General features: G+C 43.0%; 1 protein-coding gene across 1 annotated transcript in view; it reads right to left on the bottom strand.

Annotated features, from left to right (window-relative positions):
- LOC103388282 (CUGBP Elav-like family member 3) overlaps nucleotides 1-7147 on the bottom strand; it is a 24644-nt gene that overhangs the window by 13067 nt on the left and 4430 nt on the right. The gene's annotated exons all lie outside the window — the stretch shown is intronic.

The raw sequence follows: 7147 nt of genomic DNA, 5'->3' as shown, positions 1-7147 counted from the left end.
TGTCTTTCACTAACCTCCCCCCGCCCGCCCCTTCCTCGGGGCTCATTAAAGGAATCTTTTGTCTAGTTTTCTCTTTCTCTCTAACCTGACCGCCTCCCCTCACTCCATGTCTCTCCCATCCCCCTCCCCGTCTATGAACCCTTAGTTAAACCATATATAAACATATATTATACATACCAGTGTTTCCCAACCTTTTTTGAGCCACGGCACATATATATATCATCAGGAAAAACCCACGGCCACCACCAAACAAACATCTCACAAAAAGTATATCTAATTAAATATATTAATCTTCTAGTTAGAATTTACTAAAAATGTACTCCTGTTCAGTTGAAGACAATGCTGATATGCTGGCAGGAATTGAAGAAAGACACTCGCAAAGATCTTCTTCAGCAGCTTTGATTATCTTTTGTTTTTAGTTTTTATAGCCATCTGCTGCCACCTAGCAGAAGCTTTGAAACTGAATATTTCCCACGGCCCACCTAATGATCTCTCATGGCACACTAGTGGGCCACGGCCCAGTGGTTGAGAATCACTGATATATACCATTCCTGGTTCTCTCCAACCAGTCTGTCGTCTTCTTTGGCCACAAAAAACAATGATTGAAAAAAAAAAAAAAAAATGTTAAATCCGTTGTCTGCCGATGTTATTCTTCAGCACAAACAATTTATAGGTATAAATTTAATGTCCTGAGTCAGCAGCAGGGTGACGCGAGAACGGCGTCTCACTCTGATTTAGTCCAACGCAATATATCAAAAAAAAAAAACAAAACAAAAGAGAACAACATCCCAGCTCCACGCAGAAACGACAGAGTTAGTGTTACAGTGAGTGAGGCAGTAGTCAGGGTGAACGTGCGTCTGTGTAATCTGGCACCAGACATCAGCGACACCACTCTGGGATCACAGCCCTGCCCCGGTGCAAATGTTGAGATCTGGGCTTCGGCTCAAGTCCTACTGAAGTGATTTCTTGGCACACACTTGTTTTCTACCTTTAGTCACAATTTCTGTGCTTAAAAGCCCCAGGAAAACATCGGTGACACACACACGTTCACCATGTCCGCTTACAACAATCGCTCGCACTTAAAGGTGTAATGTCTGCGTTTTGTGTCTCTTTCTGTTCATAGAATTCAATAAACACACTTTGATTTTTTTTTTTTTTTTTTACATATTTACACTCGGACTATGTGATTTCAGCGGCCGTCTGTGAACCTGGGGTTCACCTGGTGCCACAAAGCCGTCAGAAGAACAACTAAGTTTGCTCTCGACATGATCTGATTGTTATTTCAATACAATATTTCCTTTTGTGGCGTTATTTCGAGCAAAAATATTTCCTTTTGTGGCGTTATTTCGACCAAAATCAACGACTTTGCTAGTTCAAGGCTGAGTATCGGAAGGTCACAGATTTGACAGTTGACACACACACACACACACTGGTTATCAAGTGCTCTCACAAACCGGCCCAAAGAACAAATGTTCCGTGGTGTGTGCACGCTTGTTTGTGTCAGGCCTCACAGAGGGAGGGCTCTCCAGAGACGGCCTTTTATGAGGGTATGATTAGATTCTGCCTCAATTTTGTGGTGAAATATGAGGCAAGCTCTCGTTCTCCATGTTGAATGCATGAGTGCACAGCACGCATGGACACACACACACACACACACACACAGCGTATCAGTTTGTTGGCTGCATCACTGTGGTCTGAGTCCATTCTTAACTTATCTGCCGTGCATCACATACACTCTATATTACTGTTTCTAGTGTCTCTCTCTCTCTCTCTCACACGGGCTCAATTCTACACCTGTCTCTCTCTCTCTCTCACTCTCTTGCCATCCCACACACAGTGAGGATAAAAATAGAGAAATTGCACAGGGGGAGGGGGCGAAGCGATACACATCACAAACCCCATCAGGCCGGGGAAAGATAGAGGAGGAAGAGACAGGGAGAAAATAAAAGATAGAGAGAGAGGAAGAGGAAGAGGAAGAAGATGGAGCTGGGGTCCGCTCTAACTTGAAAATGCAGCAGTAAGCAGTGAAGGGGAATAGTAAACAGCGCTGCTGACCACATAAATATGCTAAATTAGCCCACAAAGCCGGCCTAGTGGATAATTGCTCATCATGGAGTCGCTCCGTGGGGAGGCTGCCTGCCAGGCATCTTGGATTCCACATGGAATCACACGCACAACATACACACAACGTGCGCCGACCTCCGCGTCCTGAGTGGACCCGGTAAACACGGGCTGGATGATGGACACGTGAAAACATCGTGTCGACTGTAGCTTCTCCTGCCACCGACGCCGTACAGAGAGAGGATGTTTTTTTTTCTTTCTGGGTCAGTGAACCAAAATGTCATCTTCCATCAGATGTCAGTATTTATATATTCTTTAGAATGAAATGCTGTACGACTAGGCGTGAAGATGACGGCCTGTCCAAATAAGACGGAGCAGCTGCTGCTGCTGCTGCTGCTGCCACGGCCAGAGTCCACGTTCAGACTGTACTAACCAGAGTCTGTCACAGTGATGCACACTCCATACAAGCCTATCGTGATTTTGTACGATCAGAAGTCGTTAGTTCTCCGGATGCTGCTCCAGACCACAGGCATCTTTTAAACATCCTCAAAATTTTGCACATTTTTATCTTTTTTTTTTCTTAAAAAAAGTATCAACTCTCTGCTCTCTTAGGTATTGTCAACTGCTTGTCCTGTAGTCACTCCTTCTGCCTCCTAAATAATTCAGCTGGCATCATGTGTTACCCAGTGCACAAAAATATACACACACACACACACACACACTTTGGCTCCACACTAATCAAAGAACAAAAGCGGAGCGCTGCCTGAAGAGCTGCGATGCATGACAACACACACCTGGTAAGCAGCTTATCACACTCTATTTGCCTCACACACACACACACACACACACACACACACACACACACTGAGATCTATAAACGCCAGCGTGAACAAATAGATATAAATGTGTTTATGTGTGTGTGTCAACACGTGTCTGAAGTTGGACAAAGATGGCCGCCATCTGATGAACCCAGACCACAGAAGAGTGGAGATGAAACAGACACAGAGAGAGAGAGAGAGAGAGAGAGAGAGAGAGATGCTAAGGGCGAACAAGGAAACAGAAAAGGAAAGGAAACAAGGCTGCAAAAAAAAAAAAAACCCTGAACAGCCTGGAACTGGAGTGTGGTCTGATACAACGAGGGGGGAGGGAGGTGAGGGGGAGAGATGAGGGGGGAGAGGTGAGGGAAGTCATATCAATGACTACTATGAATTCTGAGCTTGTGTGTGTGTGTGTGTGTGTGTTGTGTCGTCTGTCACTAAGATGCTACAGTAAACGCTAATAGAACGACTGAATTAAACAATCAAAATGATGTCATGGAATTCTCTATGTTTGCTTTACTGGCAGTTTGTTGTTGTTGTTGTTTTTTTTTTCCTGATCCTCACATCAAGCTCAGCCTCTGGATTTGTTTACTGTGAGGGAAGCAGAGACTATGTAAATGTCACTGACTTCACATCAATCTAACAGCAACACTGTTTAAACGACACCCAGAGTTAACGCTGACACTGACGCTGACACTGGTGGGAGTGGCCCAGACCGGGCCCCCGCACCACAGCCTGAGCCCTCACCTCTGACCTGGGTCACCTGTACTCACGGCATAACAATCACACACACACACAGACACACAAAAAAATGACTACTTATTTGTAACTATTAGTTTAAGTCAACAAAACTGTTTTTAACTGGAATTTTAGTTCAGTTTTAGTTGATTGTATATCGAAATTATTAAGAATTAAATTAAGATACGTTTAATATTTTCATCTTATAAAAAAATGACTGGCTTTTTACTAATTAACTAATGACTGTTATGGTATTTTAATAGAAAAGTACATGTTATTGAAATTTTTATTTTCCCTTTATTATTCACTGTATTAGATAATGTGAATCTTTAATGTGTAGATTGACAAATACATATATTAATTTTAAATTATTCCCATAAGGAAGTCACTAATTTGACCCTACAGTGCAGTCAGATGACGTGTTAAATTCAACAAAGTTTGTTAAGGTCTTGGTGGTCATTGTACTTTACATTCAAACCAACATGAAATAAAATTTGTCCTCTACGCATTGGAAAACACTTCATTAGAAACGGGACTAGGACGAGTCACATCTTGACTAGTCACATCTTGACTAGTCACATCTTGACGAGTCACATCTTGACTAGTCCTAGTTACTGTTCCTGTAACAGTTCAGACCACAGTCTGGTCCACCTCATGTATAAAGTTGACAAGCGTAGATAATCTCATCTAGATCTGATGTCTAACACACACGTAACCTTCCGGCGCATTTATTTCAACCATTCACGTTTGCTGCTGGAGCTGTATTCAAATTAGAGCAGCGACATACATTTATAAATGCAAATAAGCGCTCATACATGAAGGCTTAACACCAGTCCTTTCATGTGGCTCCATCCCAGGGGGAATTTGTGCAGCTCACTTAATACACCAAAACATCTGTATTCTACAGTGGCACCTGCTAGCTGTTTCACTGCTAGAGTCCCTCGTCCGTGACTAATATGAAGCATCTCTCTCTCTCTCTCTCTCTCTCCCTGTGTCTCTCTCTCTTCTTTAAATGTGCATCTCTATCCCTGTTGGTGTCCAAATTAAAGACAAGACACGGGACACTCTGATAAGACCATCTGTTTATCTTTTTCTCTCTCTCTGTTCTATTTTTTCCCCCTCATTTTCCAATCTAACAGTCCACCGCCTCTGCTGAAGGGACGTTTCTGCCGGAGAGTTCGAGTTTTTTTTTTTTTTTTGGAACTGGTAACTCGGTGTTAAATTCCATCTGGGAATGACAAAAAAAAAACAAACCAAAACAAACCCTAATTTCTTGGCCGTATCTGCTAACGTGTTCGAAGACTCAACTCTTAACTTTTTTTTCCCGACACAAAGATTCGGTTCCTGAAGTGCACACCCACCCACACCTCGTCACCCCTGCCCCATGTTGAGTCCAGGAATGGACTATGAAAATGAGTTTGTGAGAAACTAATCACGCAGCTTAAGAAGTGGAGCTGAGGAAGATGGAGAGGGGGGAGGAGACGAGGGTGTGAAGCGGTCACAAAGGTCAACTAATCAAGAAGAGGGGAAATGAGATGAGGAGTGGAGGAAGTGCTCCGGTGGTGCTGCGGGTGAAGGGGTAGAGGGGAGGAGTGATGTGAGGAGAAGGACCCGGGAAAAAAAAAAAAAAAAAGGGGTTACCATAAATGAGTGTGAAATGAGAATCCGAGGAGGAAGCGTCAGGGTGCAGTGGGGGAAAAAAAATGAGTAAAAGACAGCGGGGATTGGGGAATGGGTGGGAGGGAGGGAGGGGGGAGGGGGAGTTTGAGAGGAATATCATAAAGATATTTTCAAGAGGAATGGGATGGGTGAGCTACGGGATGGGGGAAACGAATGGGAACATTCTGTAATATTCCGCCTGAGCAGAAAACACGGAGGACGTGAGGGGATGAGCTGAATGCAGGATCGAGTGGAATTGAGTGGGTGGGTGGGTGGATGGGGGGGGCAAAGATTTTAATTGGAAGGAGGAGGAAAACGCACAGAAAGAAAAAGGACAAAGGAAGGATGAGGGCAAAGTAGTTTCTGGAGGCCTGTCAAAGTCAGGAACTGCCAGGAGAGAGGACGACGACAAGACAGGAGAGAGGAGGGACGGGTGGACAGGTAGAGGGACGAGTGGACAGGTAGAGGGACACGACAGCGGAGGGAAACTTGTCAAAGTTAGAGGGACAATTCCATTCTTATGTGGTTAACAACATCTTCACCTTGGGAATCTGGTCACTCAGCGTTGACCAAACTCCTTCTTCAAGATTATCTTCTCTACAAATGTGTCCAAATCTGCCTACACCAGCTCATGCCAGGAGCTTTGTCACCGAATGGGACTAAGATGAAATAAAAATCCAGTGAAAATGGGGAACAAGATGTAAAAAAAAATAAAAGATAAAGTAAGTAGTCAAGAGTGAAAGAACAGATAGAAGATCGCTGCTAGTGCAGACTCTTCAAATGCCCTAATTGGATTAATGTCCTCATAAGCATGTCATTTAATGCCTGGAAAGAAATATATATATATATAAAAGGCATATATATATATATATACACACATGCAGGGCGTTTGAACTGGTTCTAGCCTTAACATTCCCCATCCCCCAAAGCTCTTTCTTAAGGCTCTCTTTAAACCATTTTCTTCCAGAGATCTTATCAGCACAGCAGCCCGTGTGAAAGCAGCAGCAGCAGCAGCAGCAGCAGCAGCAGCTCTGATCAGTGGCAGAGTGACACAGAAAAACATGAGATAGAAAAAAATCCTTGGGGATAGGTAAAGTACATTTACAATTCTGCTAAAAATCTGGTTAACTGGTATGAAGCTAGGAACATTTTAACTTTCTCAGCAGTCTGTCTGGGCGAGGTGGTTGCCAACACAGCCTTGTTAAAAATAAAAAAAAAACCCTCTGTAAACCCCCCTAAAATAAATTACAACGGGAGGTCAACTCATTAATTGTCATTACTTAATTACAGACAAAAAATGTCAAAAAAAAAAATTTAATCGTAACTTAATTTTGTAGTTACATTGATGCGCCCACTTCAGCCTGTAGGTGTCAGTAATGCACCCTATGTTTGATTGACGGCTAGAAGATCTTCTTCTGGCCATCAATCAAACATTGGACAGGATGGATTGAGTGACATTGGCACAGTGATGGAAAACCAAACCATGTTACACCCTAGCTGCTCCAGCCAATGGTATCATCCCGATCCAAAAACATGTTACAGCGGAGCAAATGTTAGGGATCGGAGCTGAAAGAGTTAATAATTGGTTGGTACAAATGAGTGAATAAAAATGTTCAAGTTCAAGTGTCTGTTCTCAAGTAAACATCGTCAACTACGGTTCATTTAAATTATATAGGATAAGATGCAACTTTATTAATCCCACGATTTTAATAAAAACAGTCTTAAATTAATTTTTTTTTTGTATCTCGCCCATGACTTATAAAAAAACTATTTTAACCCCGGCATTAACAGAAAGCGCTAACAACAGAGAGTCGCTATTTTAACCACGGTATTAACAGAAAGCGCTAACAACAGAGAGCTACAGCGGTGGG

The sequence above is a fragment of the Cynoglossus semilaevis genome, chromosome 13 (assembly GCF_000523025.1).
Source record: "Cynoglossus semilaevis isolate Cse_v1.0 chromosome 13, Cse_v1.0, whole genome shotgun sequence".
Classification (NCBI taxonomy): domain Eukaryota; kingdom Metazoa; phylum Chordata; class Actinopteri; order Pleuronectiformes; family Cynoglossidae; genus Cynoglossus; species Cynoglossus semilaevis.
Note: the sequence above shows the minus strand (reverse complement) of the source record. Positions and strands in the feature narration are given on the sequence as shown.